At 36.8% G+C, this 25,805-nt stretch overlaps 1 pseudogene; it reads right to left on the bottom strand.

Annotated features, from left to right (window-relative positions):
* Positions 1-9,708: 9,708 nt before the first annotated feature.
* LOC109700476 (LIM domain-binding protein 1 pseudogene) lies at positions 9,709-16,786 on the bottom strand (annotated as a pseudogene).
* Between the last annotated feature and the right edge of the window lie 9,019 nt (positions 16,787-25,805).

Below are 25,805 nucleotides of genomic sequence, written 5' to 3'. Positions count from 1 at the left end.
TGATGGTAACCTAAGTCTCCTCAGTTTCTGTATCAAGGAGTGGAGCCTGGACAGGAGGCTCTGGGACCCATCAATCCAAGGGAGATGGCACCCTGCCTTCATCTGGAGATGGGGGCACTTAGACCTCCAGTGGTTGCCCTTACATATGGGGTATGGCCCCGGAGGGGGCTGGGACTGTCTTCTGGGCTGCTCCCCCTCTTTCACACTCTCTATGGAAGTGTTCTTCCTGTCTGCATTGGTAGCATGTCCTGGGAGTGGGGCTCCATCGGGTGGGGAACTCCCTGAGTGTAGTGATAAGGTCCTGGTGTTTTAAATCCTCCTCTCTCTTTTTAGTTAGGCCCTGGTTGTATTACACCAAGGTGGCAAGCTTCACCAGTAGGTCCAAAGAGCTTTTTCCTTCAGCTACCACCTTTTGAAGTTTTCTATGGATGTCAGGTGCTGATTGAGTTAAAAATTTATCCTTGAGGAGAACCTCCCCCATCTGTGACTCTTGGTCCACAGTGATATGTTTTTTAATTGCATCCTTAAGATGCTGTGAAAAGGCAGAGGGAGATTCATCAGGGCCCTCTGTACAGTAGCCACTTGGGAATATTTTAGTGGCTTGACCTTGGCCCTTTTTAGCCCCTCCACTACTAGGTAGATAAAGTGGCACCTCCTCCATTCATCCCCCAGATTGTTTGGGTCCTAGCAGTGGTCTGCTTGGGGAACCGCTTGTGCCTCTGTTGGTATTTGGGACATCTCTGTTCCCTCATTCTCTGGAGCTCGGGGTATAGGGGCCTGTTGGAGGTGGAAATCATCTCCTATTTGGGTGGCCTGGGCCAAAACTTGCTGCTTTTCAAGGGAGGTAAGGGTTTGTTCCAGTGAGAGCATGACATCCTTCCAGGCCAAGTCATAGGTTTGGATTATGGTGATAAAGGCCTGGATGTATTGGTAAGGATTGTCTTTAGAGTTGCCCAGGTCCTTCTTAATTTCTTTTAGGACTTACGGTTGGAATGAAACATAGATCCTACCTCTCCCTGCCACTCCCTGTTGTAAGGGATAGTACCCATGTGGAGGCCCAGGATAGCTAGGTGGCAAGGAAGAGGATGTTAATTGGGGAGATCTTTTGATCCCTCATTTTGACTCTAGGGTGTTTGCAAGGGTTTTTGGTCCTGAATTTCCTTAGGGGGCTGGGGACCACAGACCATAGTCATGATCTGGGCATCCAAATGGTACTTGTTGAGCCATTCTGGTTGGTCTCAGAGGGAAAATAAAAGCTGGGCACAGGGAATTTCAGTCCATTTTTCCTCACTTCTACAGAAAAGATATGATTGTAGGATGGTATTATAATGTATAGAGCCCTCAGCGGCCGCCTCTGTTGCTCCCCCAAAGGATATTTGGGCCATGCCTCAGTATAGAGAAAGGTGAGGGTCTTCTGCTTAAGGTTGTTGGGGTCTAGGTCCTTCCAGTGTTTCAATAGGCAAGTCACCAAGGCTGGAAGACTGGAAGGAGTAGGTCTCACAGTCACACCTACTCCTCACAGTCAGAGTTCCCCCTTTATCAGCATCCCAGTGGGGGCTGACTGAAGGATGGCGGGTGTCCCCACAACATTGTGACTCCCTTCTGCCACCCATGGCTAGGACCAAAGGAAATAAAACTGTGACTCAGATTCCAGCCACCCTACTGAAGCCACTAACTGATGAGGTGCCTTGTCTCCTTACTCTGTATCCCAAGCATTTGTGACATTTTCACCAAAAGAAGCAAGCCAATTCAAATAGGATCCTATGAATAAATGGACTGATAACCACCATAAAGGTTCTGTACATGAGGGGAGAGGGCTGATAACACATCTTTCCCCTGGGGAGGTATAGTCCAGGAGGGCCCAAAAGGGAACGTTATACTTAAAAGGTTGGAAGGGGTGCCCTTCTTCCTCCCAGGAGCATTCTCCTAGACAAGCCCAGAGCAAAGGCTGGGCCACCATGGCAATGCCAAATTCCCTAGGCTCTTCCCTAATCATCACACAATCATGATGGTTGGGCCAGGGAGGGTGGTAAAGTAAATCCCAGAGGAAGTCAAAGAGGTCATAGAAAGACAGGGAGCATAGTTCCCATGGGAAAGTAGCATCACAGTAAGGAAAGCCTTGGGGAGGGAGTGGAGGACAGAGACAACATAGGAGGCAGCGAGAGGACTGAGGGAGTGTCTGTTCCCAAAGGTCTGGGAAAAATGTTCACCTCCTCTGGTGAGGACAGAAGGGGTGGCCTGACATTCTAGGTGAGGGAGGGTGAACAGAGCTGAAAGATATGACACACGTTCGAGGGATTAATGATTAGGTGTGCTTTCAGGTTGGAACATTGTCAGCCACACAAAATCTCCACTCTCAGGTCGCTGCTTCTGGCAGAAGGGTGTACCAACAGGTGGGGGAAGAAGAAGAATGCCAGGTACCGAAACAAAACAGGCCTCCTCCAATGTAGCATAAGGTGCACCCAAATCAACCCTGGGCTTGGTCTCGACTTGCCAGGAGGGAGCAGAGAGCACCCCCAGAGCTGGAATTGCATTAGGCTAGTGGTTTTATACTGGGACAGGAAAGTCCCTCAGGAAGACAAGAACAGAGAGAGAGGCAGGGGGAGTGGCACAGGGAAGTCTGCTTTCGACTAGTCCTCAGCAGGGGGATTCCATTGGCAGAAGTATACAGCAGGGCACTGGAAGCTCGTGGTTGCACCTTAAGCAAACTCCTGTTGGTTTGGTGGTCAGTTATACTGACCTTGGTCCAGGAGAGGGGTCTCTTCATGGTCGCCAGAAATGTTGAGGGCCGTTGTCAAGAGTTCTAGCCTTCATGGGTCAAAGAAGTGGCTCATGAGGCAGTGGATTGACTCATGAGACAACAAGGTCAGCACACAAAGTAGGATTTATTAGAGAGAAAGGAAAAGCTGCCCCTAGAGACGGACAGGGAGCCCGGAAAATTGGTAGCTCCCTGTTGTTTACATAGGGTATTCTTAAATTTGTTCCTTTTTCTTGGGGAGGGGAGTCAGGAGTCAGGGGTGGAGTGGTCTTTTGACATATCTCTGCAGGAACTTATACACAGTCCTGCCAAAGCCTCCTGTTTACTGGCCTTGTGGCGTTTTGAGGATCCCCAGGGGGCCATGACTTGTGAAGCCACCTGTCCCTTAACAGAATGTAGGGCTCACAGTGCTTTCAGGGGGGATGGGGGGCACTGGCTCATTTTGTCTTCTGATCCCCTAGATCCAAAAAGTTGACTTTATTTCTGAATTCTATTAGGCTTTTAAAGAGATCTAAAATAATTTTTCCTCTAACTAGCTAAAAAATAATAAAATTAAAAGGGAAAGAGTTCTTCTAAACTCATTCTTCCTGACCAAAATTACCTTGCAAGCAAAGTCAAAATAGGATACAACAGAAAAAAAACCACACTAAAGACCAATATCTGATGAACATAGATGCAAATATCTTGACGAAAACACTAAAATATATAACACTGCGTCAAAAAGGTTATACACCATCAACAAGTGGGATTTATCCTGAGGATACCAGGAAGGTTCAACATATGCAAATGAATGAATTGGATACATCACATAAACAGAATGAAGGTCATTGGTTTGATCATCTCAATAGATGCTGAAAAGGCATTTGATAAAATGAAAAATTACTTCATCACAAAAACACTCAGCAAAATAGATATGGAAGGAATGTACCTCAATAAAATTAAGGTCATTAATGACAAACACACATTTAACACCACACTAAATGCAGAAAACCTGAACACATTTTCCTTTAGGGTATGGGAAAAAAGCAGGGTATTCACTATCAGTATTATTCAGCATAATATTGGAATTCCTAGGCAGAGCAATTAGGCAAGAGAAAGAAGCCATCCAAAATGGGTAGGAAGTGCTGGGGGAGGGGCTCGTGGTAAAACACCTGCCTAGCAAGTGCAAGGCCCTGTGTTCAAACCCCTGCACTACAAAAAAAAAAATTAGAAGGAGGAGGAGGAGAAGATGAAGTCAAACTTCCTCTGCTTTTAGATGATAATATCTTTTTTATTTTGGTGGTCCTGGGCTTTGAACTCAGGGCCTCATGCTTGCTGGGCAGGTGCTCTAACCTCTTTAACCACTTCTCTAACCCTATAATATCTTTCATGTAGAAAAACCAAAAGACTCAACAAGCACCATAAAAAACTGTTAGAACTAATAAACTACTTAATGAACATTTCAGGATACAAGATCAGCATATTTAAAAAAATAATTACTTCATACAATTATAATGAATTAGCTGAAAAAGGAATGAAGAATCCAGTCCCATTTACAACAGGTAAAAAAATATAACCTAGCAATAAACTTAACAAGGGAGATGAAGATATTTACAATGAAAACAATAAAACATTGATGACCAAAATTGAAGAAGACACAAATAAATGGAAAGACTTCCCATGTTTGTGGATTTCAAAAATTAATATCATTAAAATGTCCTTATTACTAAAGCAATTACATAATTCAATGGAAGTTACTATCAAGGCCATCTTCATATAAACAGAAAAAACCCATTCTAACATTTCTTTGGTACGATAAAAAGCCCCGTTAACCAAAGATATCAGCGGCAAAAAGAACAAAGCTGGTAGAATCACATTGCCTGGCTTCAAAATATGCTTCAAAGCTTTAGTAACCAAAACAACATGGTACTGGCATAATAGCAAATGCATAGAACAGTGGAATAGAATAGAAAACCCAGGAATCTATGCATTTATTTCCAACTGATTATTGATTAAGCTGCCAAAAACACACATTGGGCAAAGAACAGTCCCTTTAATAGAGTGCACTGGGAGAACTATGTATTCATATGTAGAAGAATGAAAGTAGACCCTGTTCTCCCAATGTATACTCAAAAATTAATTAAAAAACCCAAGACATGAAAATAGTTTAAGATAACAGAGAAAATGCTTCATGACATTAAACAGAACAATGAGTCTTGGATAGGACCTCAGAAGCACAGGCAGCAAAAGCAAAAAAATGGAATGGTGTTATCTGGGCACTGGTGGATCACACATTAATCTAGCTACTTAGGAGAAGAGATCAGGAGGATTGCTGTTCAAGGCCAGATCAGGCAAATAATTTGTGAGTCCCTATCTCAAAAATACCCAACACAAAAAAAGGGCTGGTGGAGTGGCTTAAGTGATAGAGTGCTTGCCTAGCAAGCATGAGGCCCTGAGTTCAAACCCCAGTACCACCAAAAAAAAAAAAAGAAAAGAGAAAGAAAAGGTGTTATGACAAACTAAAAAGCTCTGCACATCAAAAGAACAGTCTACAGAGTGAGGAGACAACCTAGAGAACTGGATAAATCATTTGAAAACTATGTATTTGATAAAGGTTAATATCCAGAATAAAGAAGGAATTCAACTCAACAGCAAAAAAAACACATAACATAGTCAAAAGTGAGCAAAAACAGTGCTGGCTGCATGACTCAAGTTGCAGAGTGCCTGCCTAGCAAGTGTTAGGCCCTGAGTTCAAGCCTCAGTACTGCAAAAAACATGTACAAAACCCCTAAGCTGACACTTCTGACAAGAGGACATACAATGGACAGTAAGTATATGAAAAAAATCTTCAATGTGAGTTGTCATCAGAGAAAAGCAATCAAGCCACACTGAGATATCACCTCAGTTAGATGAGGCCCTGAGTTCAAACCCCAGTTAGACTGGATATTATGAAATAACAAAGGAAAAAATAATGACAAGGCCACAGAGAAAGGGTAACTTTTATATACTGCAGGTGGGAAAGTAAATCAGTTTTCTGGAAAACTATATTTTTTTAAATTAAGGCTAATGATACAGTAATCCCCCCCACATATATATATAGGACTTGGATCATTTTCACCTCTCCAGTGCCCTCTATACCCTCTAGCTGTTGTTGGTTCCCCACAACAGTTCCCCTTTGATAACCATGTAACATTATCTTAATTTTTTGTATTTTTAAAATGCTATTTTATTTATGCTCATGTATGGAAAATGGCTATACCATCTTGTTTACATACATATTGGAAACAGAATTTGATATCAAGTCATTTAAATTTTATAAAGAACACACAATCACTGAGCCACTGATTGGTTACAGAAGATAGAGCAGGAAGAAATACCATAAACTACAATTTTCTTTTTCATTAAAGAGCAGCACACTCTAAGAAGAATCCATTAGTAATGTTCATCTACACTGCAAAATAATATAAACAGCAAAAATTGAGTGACTGTACTGATTTTATTACTTTTACTAAACCATTTAATCTTCCTTATACCTTATACTCAATGCAAGGAAATAAAATATAATCAGAAATATGTCCTCATTATTATTCATAATAAAAAAACATGTGCTGCATTCTTGCAGGCCTGAAATTACTGTACAACAGGGAGAACTAAGTGGATCATTGTACCATTTTGATTCTGAACCACTACTGACTAGAATTCCATTCATACCTGGCGACTGCACCAACCTCATGGGAGCAGTGGTGGACCTGATCATTTTTTGTGGCATGGCCAGATATCACCAAATAAGAAAAGATGTTACAGAGCAAGTGTAACTGCCTGTCTATAAGTTACATCTATAACTTTTTAAAAAATACTGGAGTTTGAACTTATGGCCTCACACTTGCCTGTCAGGTGCTCTACCACTAGAGCCTCTCCACCAGTCCATTTTTGTGTTGGGCATTTTCAAATTAAAGTCTTGTGAAAAATTTGCTTGTGCTGGCTTTGAACCATGGTCCTTCTTATCCTGCCTCTGGAGTAGCTAGGATTACAGTGATGAGCTACCGGTGCCCAGCAGTTTGTTTCTTTAGTATTGGGGCAAAAGAGGTCCTTTACCTAAGTAAAGGATTACTTTTTCTATCTGGGTCTTTTATGTTTTCATATGAGTTTTTGACTTGATTTTCCTATTTCTGTGAAGAATGACATTGGAATTTTCATGGGAATTGCATTGTATCCATGGATTGCTTTTAGTAGTATTGACATTTTCACATTATTAATTCTGACAATCTGTGAACATGGGAGATCTTTCCATCTTCTAGTGTCTTCTTCAATTTCTTTCTTCAAGGATTTATGGTTTTCATTGTGGAGTTTTTCACCTCCTTTTTAAAGTTTATTCCTAGATAATTAATTTTTTTGAGGCTACCGTGAATAGGATAATTTTCCTGATTTCTTTCTCAGCCTGATTTTTATATGTTGATTTTGTGTCCTGTTACTCTGCTGAAAGTGTTTATCAGCTCTAGGATTATTTTGGGGGAAGTCTTTAGGGTCTTTTAAGATCATATCATTTGCAAATAAGGATAATTTGACTCCTCTTCCTATTTGTATTTTCTTTATTTTTTTTCTCTTGCCTTATTGCTCTGGCTAAGAATTCAAGCTCTTTATTGAATAAGTATATGCAGAATGAGCAAATTGAATTCTGTAACTCTATTATTTATTTAAACTGTGAAAGGGCAATCTAATAAATTTCAAAGGTTGAAGGCTTAGTATTAGTTTCTGGCATTATTCCAAAAACTAATGTGGTTTTGCTAATAAAAGAAGACATACATACCTGTTTTTGATTCCCTGACATTTATCTATCTATCTATCTATCATTATCTAGCTATCTATCAAGAATGGTGAGGGAATGAGAATAAACAGAGAAAGAGATCTTTTTCATATTTTAGAAATTGTGCCAGAGTCTCACTGCATACTATATCTTATTAGTGGTGATTTTAGTTTAAATTGTTTAAAATTAAATACTTTCTAAATGCTCACTGTGTGGCTAGTGCCTACCCATTGAACAGCACAGGTAGAGGATAGCTCCTTCATGATAAAAGTTCTTTTGGACAATTCTGGAGCAGACATTTTTCTTCCCCAAAATAAAAAAAATAGTCATTATTTTTCTTTTCAGAAGGGGATCACTGAAGTTCAGAGAACATATATATATATATATCCAAATTTACAATCATTGTCACTGGTAGACCAAAGACATTCACTCAGTCTTAATGATTTCCAAACCTCTGCTTTTAAATTTAAGGGAAACCTAAATAAATCCTTTAGTTTCACTTGCTCTTGTTAACTTTAAGAATCATTGACCTTGGAGGTCACACAGCTGAGCAATATATTATTAATCTCCTACTAGCTCTGCTATAGATGACACCTCTGTCATGTAGATTATTACAATCATAAAGGTTGTCTAGGTTACTTTCCAGGTACTTGAAGTTTTTTTATTGCTGAGAGCACTGATTCTTCACTTAGGTGTGCAGATGTTTGCTGGGTGACTAAGAGAGGATGGCATTTCTGCCTTCATATTATGTCTGTCTCCTTTGCTACATCTATCTTTGGGTCATATTTCTGCTCAGTTCTGCATATAGACATGCTAGTCACTTAAAGAATGTTTGCCAAGAACTGGCAATGTAAATTGACGTACCTCAGTCTCCCTAATCTTCCTCTTCCTCCTAGGTTGTGATGAGATGAAAGTAATGGAAATAATTTTAAGGTTCATAGGGCATGACAAGCCATATTTATGTGTGTACAAGGAGCCAGATTTCACAATGTCTTATCCCAGTGGGAGTGATGCCTGAAGTCTCCAACATTAGTACTTTTCCCCACCTAAGCCTCCCTTGTTGAAGCATAAAAGGAATTCGAAACTTATGCTGGATTTAAAATGTTCCACCCCTAGGGTGCTAGATTTCAATATTCTTTTTTTTTAATATCTTCAAAATGTATTTTGTCAGATATCTCATACTCACAAATATAAATAAATATTAATGTACACCATTAAAATATAAATATAATACGCATGTAAGTAAATAGTATACAACATACAAATATAAACAAATATAAGCATGCACTGAACTTTTAAATCCAAACATTGATGTCATAAAAGTACTGGAAAAACCCGGAAGACTTAAAAAATTAATTAATTAAAAAATTAGAATGGCATAAAGCCATTTTAAAAAGCCACTTTAAAAATTAATAAATGCAAAAATATTTTCATGGCCAGAAAATGCCCCAAGTAAAATCAAGAAACAAAAGGAAAACATTCAGAGACTAATGTCTCTAACATAAAATAGCTTCTACATGTCAAAACTGAAAAGGTAAATTTACTATTGAAAAAAGAGCAAAGAATGTTGTATCAGTTAGTTATTACCACAATAATGCTGCTTTTTTTTCCTTTTTCTTTTATTATTCATATGTGCATACAAGGCTTGGTTCATTTCTCCCCCCTGCCCCCATCCCCTCCCTTACCACCCACTCTGCCCCCTCCTTCTCCCCCCTCCAATACCCAGCAGAAACTATTTTGCCCTTATTTCTAATTTTGTTGTAGAGAGAGTATAAGCAATAGTAGGAAGGAACAAGGGTTTTTGCTGGTTGAGATAAGGATAGCTATACAGGGAGTTGACTCACATTGATTTCCTGTGCGTGGGTGTTACCTTCTAGGTTAATTCTTTTTTAATCTAACCTTTTCTTGTTTTGCTGGCATTATGAATAAAATGTTTTACTTGCTCCAACAATTTGTCCTCAATTCATTGGGACCCTTTTCAAACAGATACTTTTTCCACTTACTATGTAGAACTGATTGGAGGAAAAAAATGGTTCACTTCAGGAATGGTTACTGGAAATCTGTGCACTAAGCAGGTCACAGACTCCAAAATTTCACCAGAGTTGACATTGTCCCCAGGACACTTATCCTTTTTTTTTTTTCCTGTACTGGGGCTTGATCTCAGGACCTTGAGCTTACTAGACAGGTGCTTTACTGCTTGAGGCACTCCACCAGCCTAGGATTTGCTTTCTTGAGTGGATGAAGGCTTGCCATTCCAGGGGCTGTTGGCACTTAGTACAGGGGAGTTGTTAAAGCTGTTCTCGTCATAATGTCGCTGGCCACATAAACTGGGCATTCTCCAGCCGGGTGATGAAGTTCCGGTCCTTGTCCCAGAACTCCCTGCCCATCGGGGTGCTCCCCCACCCCCACCCCGCGTTACAGCAGGTACCTGGCTGGAGAGGGCAAAGGTGCAGGCTGTGCTCTTCCTGCTGTTGGTGGTGTTTCTGTCCCCAAGCTCATGGTGCTGTGGGTGACATCTTGTTTCCGCTGTTTGCTGGCTGCTGCAGTGCAGGCTCTGTGGGAGGTGCTGCCATGATCTGCCACTTCTAGAACAGGCAGGTGTTGAGGCCGTCGCGCAGGCTGAGGCTATAGGTCTTGTGGCGGGACGTGAGCTCCTGCATGGCTCTAATATCACACAGAGTCGGAAGTAGCTGAGAGTGGAATTGGATAGTTCACACTGGGTAATGTTTTTGGAGAACAGATCCAGTGTCTGGGGGGTACATGAACAGGATGCTCCAGGGGATTGAGCTCACGGTACTGCTGGATGCTAAAGTGCCACGTCTGTTTTTGGTACTGAGGTTTGAATTCAGAGCCTACACCTTTAGCCGCTGCACCAGCACTTTTTCCATGAGTTTTTTTCAAGATAGGATCTCTCAAAGAATTTGTCCGGGCTGGTCATATATGGCCTTCATTGTTTTGCGGTATGTGATTTCTATATCTAATTTTTTGACAGTTTTAATGATTTTTTTCTCTTAAGTACATATTAATTTTACAAAATAATATATTTCATTGTAATGTTTTCATACAAACATATTAAGTATTTTGGGATTTTTGTGTTTGGTTTTGTTTTAGAGACAGATTTTGGTATGTAGCCCAGGCTGGCCTGAAACTTACTGTGGTAGCTCAGGTAAGTCTGAAACTCATGATCTTCCTGTCTCAGCCTCCTCACTGTTGGGATTACAAGGGTGTACTACCACACCCAGCCCGTTATATACTTTGATCACATTCACACCTCTGTTCTCCTTTCTTTTGCCTCCTCCTCATCCCTCTATTCCTCCTCCTCTTTCCTAGTATTTTCCCTGCTATGTTCATGGCCCTCTCCAATTCCACATGTGAGAGAAAACATGTATTACTTGTCTTTTTTTTTCTTTTCTTTTTATTTATTTATTATTTTCATTATTCATTTATTCACATATGCATACATTGTTTGGGTCATTTCTCTCCCCTGTCCCCCACCCCCAACCCCCTCGCTTCCAGGCAGAATCTGTTCTGCCCTTATCTCTAATTTTGTTGAAGAGAAGACATAAGTATAGTAAGAAAGACAAAGCATTTTTGCTAGTTGAGTTAAGGATAGCTACACAGAGAGATTCCTAGCATTGCTTTCACGTACAAATGTGTTACAACCCATGTTGATTCATCTCTAACTGACCTTTGCACTATTTCCTGATCCCCTTCTCGTGTTGACCTGTGTCGCTATAAGGTTTCTGTGTTAGTTTCTCTTGATGGGGACATCAAACACTTTCATGTTTTGGATTTTCTACCTATCCCCATACCTCCCGTATGTCCTCTCCCCTTGTCATGTGACCCAACTCCAACCATATTGCTGTATTTTCCCTAGATCTAAAGTCCACATATGAGGGAGAACATAGGACTTTTGGTCTTCTGAGCCTGGCTAATCTCGCTCAGGATGATGTTCTCCAGTTCCATCCATTTACTTGCGAATGATAAGATTTCATTCTTTTTCATGGCTGAGTGAAATTCCATTGTGTATAAATACCACATTTTCTTAACCCATTCGTCAGTAGTGGGGCATCTTGGTTGTTTCCATAACTTGGCTGTTATAAATAGTGCTGCAATAAACATGGGTGTGCAGGTGCCTCTGGAGTAACCTGTGTTGCATTCCTTTGGGTATATCCACAGGAGTGGGATTACTGGATCATATGGCAGGTTTATGTTTAGATTTTTAAGAAGCCTCCAAATTTTTTTCCAGAGTGGCTGCACCAGCTTGCATTACCACCAGTGGTGTACAAAGGTTCCTTTTTCTCCACATCCTCAGCAACACTTGTTGTTGGAGGTGTTTTTGATGATGGTTATTCTAACATGGGTGAGGTAGAATCTTAGTGTGGTTTTGATTTGCATTTCCTTTATGGCTAGAGATGGTGAGCATTTTTTCATGTGTTTTTTGGCCATTTAAATTTCTTCTTTTGAAAAAGTTCTATTTAGTTCAGTTGCCCATTTCTTTATTGGTTCATTGGTTTTGGGAGAGTTTAGTTTCTTAAGTTCCCTGTATATTCTGGTTATCAGCCCTTTGCTGATGTATAGCTGGCAAATATTTTCTCCCACTCTGTGGGTGGTCTCTTCAGTTTAGAGGCCATGTCTTTTGTTGTGCAGAAGCTTTTTAATTTAATGAAGTCCCATTTGTCTATTCTTTCTCTAAGTTGCTGGGCTACTGGGGTTCTATTGAGGAAGTCCTTACCTATACCTATTACTTCCAGAGTGTTTCCTCTCCTTCCTATACAAGCTTCAGAGTTTTGGGTCTGATATTAAGGTCCTTTGATGCATTTTGAGTTGATTCTCGTACAGGGTGATAAACATAGATCTAGTTTCAGTTTCTTGCAGATGGATAACCACTTTTCTCAGCAACATTTGTTGAAGACGCTGTCTTTTGTCCATCTTATATTTTTAGTGCCTTTGTCAAAAATAAGGTGGGCATAGTTGTGTGGATTCCTATCTGTGTCCTCTATTCTGTTCCACTGGTCTTCATATCTGTTTTTGTGCCAGTACCATGCTGTTTTATGGCTATTGCTTTGTAATATAGTTTGAAGTTGGGTATTGTGCTATCTCCAGCATTGCTCTTTTTGCTGAGTATTGCCTTGGCTATTCATGGTCTCTTGTGTTTCCAAATGAATTTTAGGGTAGATTTTTCAATCTTTGTGATGAATGTCATTGGGATTTTGATAGGAATTGCATTAAACATGCAGATTGCTTTCGGTTGTATTGCCATTTTTACTATGTTGATTCTACCAATCCATGAGCACAGGAGATCTCTCCACCTTCTGTAGTCTTCCTCGATCTCTTTCTTCAGGGGTTTGTAGTTTTCCTTGTAGAGGTCATTCACATCCATTTTAAGTTTACTTCTAGGTATTTGATTTTTTGAGGCTATTGTAAATGGAATTGTTGTCATATATTCCTTCTCAGTTTGTTCATTGTTGGTGTGTAGAAAAGCTAACGATTTTTGTAAGTTGATTTTGTATCCTGCCACCTTGCTGAAGCTGTTTATGGTGTCTAGGAGTTTTTGGCTAGAGTTTTTCAGGTCTTTAAGCTATAGGATCATACTGTCTGCAAATAGGGATATTTTGACAGTGTCTTTACCTATTTGTATTCCTTTTATTCCTTCTTCTTGCCTAATTGCTCTGGCTAGGAATTCCAGTACTATGTTGAATAGGAGTGGGGAGAGTGGGCACCCTTGTCTCGGTCCTGATTTGAGGGGAAATGGTTTCAGTTTTTCACTGTTAAGTATGATGTTGGCTGTAGGTTTGTCATAAATAGCCTTTACAATGTTGAGGTGCATTCCTTCTATTCCTAGTTTTCTTAGGGCTTTTATCATGAAGTGGTGTTGGATCTTGTCGAAGGCTTTTTCTGCATCTACTGAGATGATCAAGTGGTTTTTGTCTTTGCTTCTATTAATGTGCTGTATTACATTTATAGATTTGCATATGTTGAGCCACCCCTGCATCCATGGGATGATGCCGACTTGGTCATGGTGGATGATCTTTCTGAGGTGTTGTTGTATTTGGTTTGCCATTATTTTATTGAGGATTTTTGCATCAATATTCATTAAGGAAATTGGCTTATAGTTCTCCTTTTTGGAGGTGTCTTTGTCTGGTTTTGGGATCGAGTAATATTAGCTTCAAAAATGAGTTAGGCAGTGTTCCTTCCCTTTCTATTTCATGAAACAGTTTAAGGAGGGTTGGAATTAGTTGTTCTTTAAACATCTGATAGAATTAAGCAGAGAATCCATCAGGTCATGGATTTTTCTTTTTTTGGAGACCCTTAATTGCTGCTTCAATTTCATTTTGTGTTATAGATTTATTCAGGGAATTAATATCCTCTTGGTTAGGTTTTGGATGGTCGTAAGTATCTAGAAATTTGTCCATTTCTTCAAAATTTTCAAATTTATTAGAGTACAGGCTCTCAAAGTAGTCTCTGATGATTCTCTGGATTTCTCTGGTGTTTGTTGTTATCTCCCCTTTTGCATTTCTGATTTTACTGATTTGGGTTTTTTCTCTCGTCATTTTAGTAAGGTTTGCCAGGGGTCCGCCAATCTTATTTATTTTTTCAAAAAACAAGCTTTTTGTTTCATTGAGTCTTTGTATTTTTTTTTTGTTTCTATTTCATTGATTTCAGCCCTTATTTTAATTATTTCTCTCCTTCTGCTTGTTTTGGGATTTTCTTGTTCTTGTTTTTCTATGAGTTTGAGCTGAAGCATTAGGTTATTGATTTGAGATCTTTCTAACCTTTTAATATATGCACTCATGGCTATAAGCTTTTTTCATAGGACTGCTTTGCTGTGTCCCATAAGTTCTGGTAGGTTGTGTTTTCATTTTCATTAACTTCCAGGAACCTTTTAATTTTCTCTTTTGTTTCATCAATGACCCATTGACCATTGAGCAATGTGTTGTTCAGCTTCCAATTGTTTGCATGTTTTTCACTGCTGTTTTTGTTGTTGATTTCTAGTTTTAATGCATTGTGGTAAGATAGAATGCATGGGATTATTTCTACTTTCTTATATTTGCTGAGGCTTGCTTTGTTCCCTAAGATATGATCAATTTTGGAGAAGGTTCCATGGGCTGCTGAGAAGAATGTGCATTGTACAGAATTTGGATGAAATATTCTGTAGACATCAGCTAGGTCCATTTGATCTATGGTGTGATTTAGTTCTAAGATTTTTTAATTGATTTTTTTGGGTAACCTATCTATTCGTGATGGGGGTATTAAAGTCTCCTGCTACCACTGTGTTGGAGTCTGTATATGGTTTTAGGTCCTTCAGAGTATGTTTGATGAAATTTGGTGCATTGACTTTGGGTGCATATAGGTTGATAATTGTTATTTCCTTTTGGTGTATTTCCCCTTTTATTAGGATTGAGTGTCCTTCTTTATCTTGTTTGATCAATGCAAGTTTGAAGTCTACTTTGTCCAAGATAAGTATTGCTACCATTGCCTGTTTTTGGGGGCCATTGGCTTGGTGAATCTTCTGTAATGGTGGATTGGTGGTCATACATTGTTTCTGTTTCTGTTTATTGTGGTAAACCAGGCATTGTGGCCAGGGGTTCCAGTAAAGATTTCATAAACATACACATTTTATTTGAAAATATGAGGAGTATTTGTTTACTGAATGAAATGTCTAATATTATCATTTTAATAATGATCATAATATCATTTAAGATGATTCTAATGATCTTAAAATGTCAGTAGTAAAAATATTTTATTCATCAATTTTAAATAAAAAGAGAACGTTGAAAATCATATTTAAAATATCTTATGTTCTGCATGTTTTGCTGAGAATCTATTTTTTTTTGTGGTGCTGGGGTTTGAACTCAGGGCCTACACCTAGATCCACTCCACCATCTCTTTTTTGAGATGGGTTTTTCAAGACAGGATCTCATTAACTATTTGCTCAGGGTTGCTATGAACTGTGATCTTTCTGATCCCTGCCTGCTGAGTAGCTAGGATTACAGGTTTGACACATTGGCACCTGGCTTGTTTTTATTTTTCATGTTTTTTTTTTTACAGTACTGGAGTTTGAACCTGGGTCCTTGGATTTGCTAGGCAGGTGCTCTAACACTTGAGCCATACCTCCAACCCTTTTTGCTTTAGGTATTTTCTAACAGAGCCTTGAGTTTATGTCCAGGCCAGCCCTATGATCGTTGTATTTATAGTCACCACCATGCCCAGTTTTTTGTTTTTAGTGTTTGGGAAAGTATCTCATGAACTATTTGTCAAACCTGGCCTTGATTCATGATTCCTAGATCTGCCTGCTGAGTAGATAGGATTATAGGTGTAAGCTACCGTGCTTGGCTCAAATTATTTAACATTAGATTAAAATACATTGAAAGATCTTGATGATAATATATCTTCTCAAATTTCTTCCTTTTTCTAGTTATTTTTAAATTCAGAGAAGTTTGTGAATGGCAGAGTAAATTTTCTTCCTCTACATCATTTCTATCAGATCCAACTTCAGACTGTCTTAAGATCAACTTAGGGTCTTCTCCCATTTTTGTGTTATTAAAAAACTACAAAATATTGAGACCTTATTTGAAAAATAAATAAGCAAAAAAGGGCTAGGGGCATGGCTGAGGTGGTAGAGCATACCTCTTGGGTCCTGAGTTCAAATACTAGTACTGCCATAAGAGAAAAAAGAAAAAGAAAAGACATTTGGCCTCAGAAGTAAAGCAATGTTATCTTTTCAGCATTCATATTTTTATTATTGTTTTTAGAAGCATTATTAATAGTAAAAAGAGGCTTCATTATGATATTTCCATATGTGCATGTAAAGTCCTAGATCAAATTCACCCCCTCTGTTACTCTTTTATTTTTGAATTAGCATACATTAATAATATAAAAGATTTCATTATGATAATTCCATACATGCATCCAGTGTACTTTGAACAAGTTCACACCTTCCATTATATTTCTATTATCTTCCTCTTCCATCCCCTTTTCAGACAGTTTTTTGTGGGTTTCATCATTCTGTCTTCATTTGTATATATGTAACATACTTCAGTCGCTTTCACCCCTCATTATCTTTTCTTTTCCTCCTCCCCACTCCCACTGACCATCCTTAGATCATCCCTTATATACATTACTGTCTCATTATCATCATTATCATAATCATCATTATTTTAAGTCTAGGTTCCACAATGCATGAGAATATGCAATATTTGGCCCTTTGAACTCACCTTATCCAACTCAGCCTGATGATCCATCCATTTTCCTGCAAATGACATAATTTCATTTTCTTTTGTGGCTGAATAATAATCCATAGTATATATACATATGTTCATTATCCATTTGTCAGTTGTTTGGTCCTTCAGCTATTTCCACAGTTTGAACATTGTGAAGAGTGCTGCTAAAAGCATGGGTATGCAGGTATCTCTCTTGTATATTGATTTATGTATGAGTCATAATGTAAGTCTTTGTGGTACTGGAGTTTGAACTCAGGGCTTTTCATGTGGTAGGCAGGCACTCTACCATTTGAGCCATGTCTCTGGCCCAAAGTAGGTCTATTTTTAGTTTTTAAGGAGCCTTCATACTTATTTCCATAGTGGTGTTGCTAGTTTACATCACCTACCATGTATAAGAGTTCCTTTCTCCACCTATCTTCACCACCATTTTTGTTTGTTTTCTGGTGATAGCCATTCTGACTAGGTGAGATGGAATATCCTTGTCAGTTTGACTGGAATTTCCTTTGTTGCTAAGGATATCTAATATTTCCTCATGTATTTTTGGCCATTTGTACTTTAAGAAGCAGTCAATTCATTTGTCTATTTATTAATTGGATCTTGTTTTTTTATGTTTAATTTTTTGAGATCTTTACATATTCTGTATTTAATCATTTAACCAATGAATAGTTGTGAAAGATTTTGTACCATTCTGTAGGCTATCACTTCATTCTGGTAATTTTTTCCTTTGCTGTACAGAAGCTTTTTAATTTAATGCAATCTCATTTGTTAATTCTTGCTTTTGTTTTCTGAAATATTGGAGTCCTAGTCACAAAGTGTTACCTATTCCTATATCTTCAAGTGTTGTCCCATAGTAATTTAGAGTTTGAGGTCTTACATTTAAATATTTAATTCATTTTAATTATTTTTTTCTACAGTCTGAGATAGGGGTATATTTTCAGTCTTCTACATGTAAGTATCCAGTTTTCACAGCACCAGTTGTTGAAGAGGCTGGCTTTTATCCAATGTATGTTTTGCCACACTTGTTGAAAATCAGATAGCTGTAGCTGTGTGGGCTTATTTTGGGGTATTCAGTTCTATTCCATTGGTCTACATGTCTGTTTTAGTGCCAGTACCATGCTGTTTTTGTTAATACGGCTCTGTAGTATAACTTGAAATTGGGTATTGTGATACTGCCAGCATTTCTGTTTGCTCAGGATTTCTATGGCTATTCAGTATATTTTATATTTTAGTATGAATTTTAAGAATGATTTTGCTATTTCTCTGAATAATGGTTTTCGAGTTTAGATGAGGATTTCATCGAGTCTGTAGATTGCTTTTGGTAGTAGGGCCTATTTCACAGTATTGATTCTATCAATCCATGAGCATGAGAAGTCTTTCTGTTTTATAGTGTCTTCTTCAATTTCTTTATTCAAGGAAAAAAGTGTCATTGTAGAGTCCTTTTGCCTTCTTAGTTAGATTTATTCTTATGTATTAACTTTTGAGGCTATTGTGAAAGGAACCGTTTTTCCTGATTTCTTTCTTAACCTGTTCATTGTTGGTGTATAGAAAAGTTACTGATTTATGTATGATGATTTTGTATCCTTCTGTTTTGCCAAAAGTTTATCAGTTCTGAAAGATTTCAGGTAGAATCTTTAGAGTCTTTTATTCTTTTTTGGTGCTACTGGGGTTTGAACTCAGGGCCTCATTCTTAGCTAGGCAGGCACTCTACCCCTTGAGCCACTCTACCAGCCCACTTAGGGTCTTTTAAGCAGAGGATCATACCTGCAAATAGGAATAATTTGTCTTCTCCCTTTCCTAGTTCTATCCCTTTTCTTTCTTTCTTTTTCATTATTGCTATGGCTACGAATTCAAGTACTATATAGAGTAAGAGTGGACACCCTAGTCTCATGTTTAACTTTAGAGAAAATGCTTCCTGTTTTCCCCTTCTGGTATGAGATTGGCCATAGGTATATTGTACATAGCTTTTCATTATTGTGGGCCATTCCTTCTATTCCTAGTTTCTTCAGGACTTTTATTATGAAGGGATGTTGATTTTGAAATTATTTTCAAATTCAACATTTCTGATTTTGAAATTATTGTATGATTTTTGTCCTTTATTATGCCTATGTGCTATATTACCTTTCTTGATTTACATTTGTTGAACCATTCTTTATCCCTGGAATTAAATCAGTTTAACCATGGTGAACAATTTTTTTTACTGTGTTGTTGAATTCAGTTGATAAGTCTTTTATTGAGAATTTTTGTATCTATGGTCATCAAAGAAATTGGTCTACAATTTTCTTTTTTATCTTGTCCTTATCTGGTTTTGTTATCTGGGTAATATTGAGTTCACAAGATGAGTTTGGTGATACCTCCTCCTCTTGGTTTAATTTTGTTGGATCATATATATCTAGAAATTCACCCATTTCTTCTAGATTTTCCAGTTTATTAGAACATGTTTTTAAAATATACTCTAATGATTCTCAGAATTCCACTGACATTATTTTGATATTCCCTTTCTAATCTCTAATTTTGTGTATTTGACTCTTCTTTTTTCTTTTGATTAATTTGTATAAGGGTTTATCAATCTTATTTGTATTTTAAGAGAAGCTTTTTTTTGTTCCATTGATTATTTGTATTAGTCTTTCAGTTTCAATTTCTTTAATTTCTGCCCTAATCTTTATCATTTATTTCAAGCTACAGGTTTTGGGTTTGGATTGTTCATGTTTTTCTAAGATTGTGAAGTGAAAGATTAGGTTATTTATTTGAGATTTCTCTGATTTTTCAATATAGACACTCATAGCTATATTCTTGCCTCTTAGCAAGGTTCTTGTAAATTTTGTTTTCACTTGCATTCGATTCTAGAAATTTTTTATTTCCTTTCTTATTTCTTTAATACCACTGATCATTCAAATTGTTCATTCTCCATGTGCTTGAATATGTTCTTTAGTTTCCCTGGTTGTTGATTTCTAGTTCTAGTCCATTGTGTTCTCAAAAAATATATGAAGTTATTTTGATTTTCTTCTATTTGTTAGTATGAGCTTTGTGTCCTAAAATAACATCTGTTTTATAAAATGGTCTGTGGTCTGCTGAAGAACTGTGTATTCTGTGGCTTTTGGGTCAGTTAAATACCCTTGAACTGTATTGTCATTTAGTTCTGAAGTTTCTTTGTTGTTTTTCTGTCTGGATGACATATATATTGGTGAGAGTAGGATATTGAAGTAACCCACTATTATTGTGCTGGGGTCTATCCATGCTTTGATTTGCAGTAGTATTTATTTTATAAATTTGGGTGTGCTGACTTTCAGGGAATATATGCTTGTAATTGTTATATCCTCTTATTAGACTGTTCCTTTTATCAATATGAATTGACCATCTTTGTCTCTTAATGACTAATTTTGATTTGAAGTCTGCTTTGCTGAAAAGTGAGTATAGCTACTCCTGCTTGCTTTTGGACTCCATTTACTTGAAATATCTTTCCCCATCCTTTCTCTTTAAGCCTGCATTTGTCTTTGCCAGTGTGGTGTATTTCTTACAGGCAACAAATGGGGCTTGGTTTTTAATCCAATATGCCATCTGTGTTTTATGATTATAACATTCAGAGATATTACAGAAAGGTATGCAGTAATTCATTTGCGTAGTGTTTGATTCTTCCCTATTCCTCATTTGCTAACCTATTTATCTAGTAAGATTTATTCTTTCTCTGTTTTCATGATTTAATTTATCTTCCTCTTCTTTGTGTGTAGAATTGCTTTACATGTCTTCTACAGTGCTGATTTAGTGGTCATAAATTGCTTTAGTTTTTGTTTATCATTACAGGTGATAATTTCTCCTTTAATTATAAAGGATAGCTTTGGTAGGTTGGAAGTCATTTGCTTTCAGGGCTTGAAATACATCATTCCATGCCCTCCTTGATTTTAATGTTTCTGTTTAGAAATATGTTATTTTGATGTATTTGTCCTTATTTGTGACATAGCAATTCTCTCTTGCAGATTTCAATTTACTTTCTATGTTCTGTATATCTAATGTTACAATTGTAATATACCTTGAAATGATTGTTTTCTGGTCTTGTTTGCTTGATGTCCTAAAACCATCCCCTTTCTGAAGGACCATCTTTTTCTCAAGATTGAGAAGTTTTCTGCTATTGTTTTATTAAATGTGTTTTCTGTATCTTTAATTTGCACCTGTTCTATTCTCATGATTTGTAGGTTAATGGTGTCCCAGCGTTCTTGCATATTATTTTCAGTCTTCTTTATTTCTTATTTGAATGTCCTAATACATTTATTTTGTATTCAAGCCCTAAAATTCTGCCTTCTTTTTAATTTAATTTTTTTGGTAGAATAAATTTATTCAATTATTTTTAAAATTTTATTTTATCATTTTTACGTTTACTTACATGTGTATACATTATTTGACCACACTTCCAATCCTCAACTGATGTTTTTATTTGACTTATTGAGCTTTTCATTTTCAGAATTTCAATTTGATTTTTTAAGACTTCCATATCTTTGTAGAATTACTCTTTCATATCCTGAGTTATCTTCCTTATTTCACTCAGCTGTTCATTTGAATCTTCTCAGAATTCATTAAGATATTTATTTAGCTCCTCTGTAATTTTATTAATCATTGCTATAATCATTATTATGAATTCTTTGGTATTTCATCCATTTCACTATAATTAGAGTTTGTTACTGTGGAATTGTTGAATATTGGAGGAGTTATGTTGAGTTGTTTGTTCATGTGTTTCTTGTGTTTTTGCATTTGGACTTGTGCATCTGAGTTTGAGTTGTTCGTTTGAAATTTTAATCATCTTTAGTTTTTCATATGATGTATTCTCAATGTTCAGGCAGGACTCTGTAGTGGCAAGGTTGTGGTGCAGTTTCTCACCACTGGACTGGGGATATACCTCAATGTAGTTTGAATCTCTCACTACTACTTACAGGACAGAAAGAATAGAATAGTAATTTAATCATCAGTTCAAAACAAAACCAGATATTTAAAGGTGGTAAACACAATTGGAAATGTCAACTACATTCCCAATATAGTTATAGAGGAAAGGACATTGGGCTGTCATAGGGTAAACCAGAAGTTTAAAAATTATTAAAGGCATCAGTATTAAAAAATTAAGTAGTAAAAAGAAGAGCTAGGGGTGTTTCTCAAGTATCCTGAGTTAGAACCCCATTACTGCCAAAAACAAGTTTGTCAGAGAAAGAAGAAAGATTAGGGAAGATAGAGAAAATGAGGAGAAAAATACAGAATGAAGGTAAACAATAATGTGTGAGAGTCTAATAATTATAATGAAAGACAAGGCAGTCAGGGAAAGAGAAAATCACAAAAAATAAGAATAGAGAAGAAAGTAAAAAAATAAAAATCTGTACTTCTTCCTTGCTGAGGAGGACAGTGTTTAGCAGCTCAGTTTTGTCAGAACAGTAGGTGTTTTCCAACAATCTGTGGTCCTCAGAGTTCTGTCTGTGAGTCTTCTGATGTGCTCATTCCTGCTTCCCATCAGTGTATGGGATAACTCATGATTCCCCTATGGGGATAGCCTGAGTATGGTTGTTGTTGGTTGTCTAAAGTTCTATGACAAGTGCAGTCCATTATTTTTATTGATACATAATAACAGTACTTATTTATTGGGTAAAATGCAATAGCTCAACTCGTGTACATTGTATAATGGTCAAATCAGGGTAATTAACATATTATTCGTCTTAAACTTTTAATATTTCTTTGTGATGAGTATATTCAAAACCTCTTCTATTTTGAGATATACAATGCATTGCCATTAATTATATTCACCCAATTGTTACGTTAAATACACTATAGCCTTCTTTTCTCTCCCAATGTCCTGGTAACTAATATTATAATCTCAGCTTTTATAAGATGAATCATTTTAGGTTTCACATTAAATGAAATTAGGTGATATTTGTCATTTTGTGCCTGGCTTGTTTCACTTAACATAATGACCTAATTGTCTCAAGTTTCAGGACTTCAACTTTTTTATAGTTTAATGGTATTCCATTGTGTATGTGTGTGTGTGTGTGTGTGATTTTCTTTATCACTTCACACATTTAGGTTCATTCTGTAGATTGGCTGTTGGGAACAGAGCTTTCCAGCATGGGATTGCCGAAGACTTTTCAACATGCTAATTCCTTTTCTTTAAAATGTTCATAATATCCCAAATTATTTACAGATCCAATTCAAAATTTCAATGTCATTATTTACCCAAGTAGAAAAAAATCCTAAAATTTGTATGGAACCACAAAAATCTTGAATGGCCAAAGCAATCCTGAGCAAAAAAAAAGGTATATAGAGGTATTATACTCCCTGACTTAAAATATATATAACATAAGGTTATAATAATTAAAAATGGACAATACTGACCAACACATGGAGACCAGAGGAACACAATAGGAAGCCTAGACATAAACACTCATATGGAAGCCAATTGATTTTTACAAAGGTGCCAACAATACATGAAGGGGAATGGATAGTCTCTTCAAAAAACAGTGCTTGGGAAAGTGGATATTCACATGCGAAGGAAAGAAACTATACTGCGATCTCTCACCTTACCAATAAATAACACAAAATAGATTAAAGACTTCATTGAAAGACCATGAACTATAAAAATATTATCAACAACAGGGGAAATGCTTCAGGACATCAGCTTGAGCAAATAATTTTTTGTATATGGTCCTCAAAACACAAGTAACAAAAATTAAAAATGACAAGTAAGATTACATCGTATTAAAAATTTTTGATCAAACCATAGTACTACTCAACTTTGCTAAGATGCACTTCCTTCATCTAAGACAGGAGACTAGAATAATGCCAGGTTCATGAGTCTGCTTAATAAAAATGCTGCCAATAAATTCTGAAGTGCAATGGAAATCATCAATAATAATTTGAATGTTCTTATACTTATCATTTAAAAATAATGGTTAAATATTAAAATTTATCATTTTGCCTAATTTATTAAAAATGTCATCAATGGATTTTTAAACTTTTATTTTTGACTGACAGAAAATAATTGTTCTTATTTATGGGCACAACATAACACATGAATACACTACATAACGTTCATTTTAGGGTAATTAGCCTACCCATAGCCTTAACCATTTATCATTTCTTTGTTATAAAAACATTTGGAATTCTCTGTTATAGATTTCTTTGAAACAGTCTTTGTTGATGCTAGTTACCCTACTATGCACTTAAATATCAGCCAGAACTTCTTTATTATTTTTTAACCCTTATCTCAATTCACTGACAATGTCTACAGGTACCTATCTACTTAAATATAAAATTCATATCACAATGAAATCTCCTCATATTATTAATATGATGCATAAACAAGATTTAAAAATTAAAAAATGTTCAGAGTCCTTTATATGTTTTTTTGGAGAATAGTAACATAATTACAGAATGTAATTCAATCAGCTTTCTTACTTCCCAGCCAGTCCGCATGTAGAGATATATTTCAATCATTTACAACTTGGTTAAGTAGTACAGCAAAATAATCTTCCAGATTTGTCTGTATTCTTGCCCTCAGTTATTACCATGTATCAAATTGCAAGGAGAATAAAAGACAGGAAGCAAACTGGGGAGCAGATAGTTGTATGATAAACCCGGTGATTCTTATTCACAGTAAAGCAAACTCTGAAAATAAACAGCGAAAATTTATTCATGTTTAATAGGTGACTAAACTGAATCTCAAGGAGTTTGGGTACCTAGGTACAAATCATATAGCTATAAGCTTTAAGACTGGAAGAGTTTAACTGAGCCACCCTCATTTGGAAGAATAGCTTTCAGGGCAAGATATTTCTAAAACTCTCTCTCCTGCATGTAATTACCAGATATTTCTCAATACATGGGTTATTACTAAAGCACATAATTGAATACATTTCCAAGAATGTGATAATTCATTTACTTACATTATTACATTTAATAGTATTAAAAAGCTGGCCTCATGGGCTGGTGGAGTGTCTTAAGTGGTAGCATGCCTGCCTAGCAAGCATGACATCCTGAATTCAAATCCCAGTACTGCAAAAAAAAAAAATAGCAAAAAGCTGGCTGGCCTCAATTTTATATTGGTTATATGCCAAATAGGTCATTTCCTTTAGGGATCAAATATCCTGAGATTTGGAAATTAACTGAAAGGAGCTAATATATGGAGAAACTATTTGGCCATCACTATTCTACTAAATGTGTTCTCACTGAGATTTCCAGAGCAAGGTTAGATGTAATAGGACTATGAACAGGTGCACTTCATTTTAACAAAAGGCCGAAGCACTGGTGAGTTCCATACAGCAATAAATGGGGCAAAGCCATGGAGCATTACGTGTGACCTGAAAAAGAGCTGCTCCTGAGGCAAGTTAGTGCTAAGACCTGCACTGAGTGCTTAACAAAGTAAGATGGTGCTTCCTAAAGCACTGTTGAAGTCTGTTTTCTTTCCGTAATTTTAACGACTATATTATAATTCATAGCATTTTGAAAATGTAGAAATTAAAGTACCTGAATCTCACCCAGTAACCTTGCAAGTATTCTCTTATATTCCCATATACATTTTGTAAAATTTGCAAAACATGGCTTTGCCTCTACCAACAAATATGGTATCAAAGACCATTCTGGTTGTCATATTGTGTGTCATGTGAGCAATTTCATAGTTCCCTAATAGTTTTTCTCTTTATGCACTTTAGAGGAACCTGAAGAAAAACTTTTGTATATATAAGTTGTTTTGCCCTTTCTTAAGTGTTATTTCTTACAATGAAATCCAGAACTTGTATCAACGGTTCCCAGGTACAAGACCAACTCTATATTTTTATCCCATATTTATGAACAGATTATAATTATTTTTTAATTAATTTTCAGTCTATTCCAACAGATAATGCATAGTATAAAGAGAAACTTAAACCTGAATTTGAGCGCACATCGTATTTGTTTTAATCTGTCTTTAAAGTCTACCAAAACTATACATTTTCTGTGCTTATATGGAATAAACTCATCTTACGAGTTGACATGCAAACAATGTAGATGAGGTTTGCAGGACTAGGAGTTAGTCATATCC

This window comes from Castor canadensis, chromosome 15 (assembly GCF_047511655.1).
Source record: "Castor canadensis chromosome 15, mCasCan1.hap1v2, whole genome shotgun sequence".
NCBI classification, from domain to species: Eukaryota; Metazoa; Chordata; class Mammalia; order Rodentia; family Castoridae; genus Castor; species Castor canadensis.
The sequence above is the reverse complement of the archived record's forward strand: the minus strand, read 5'-3'. Positions and strand labels throughout refer to the sequence as shown.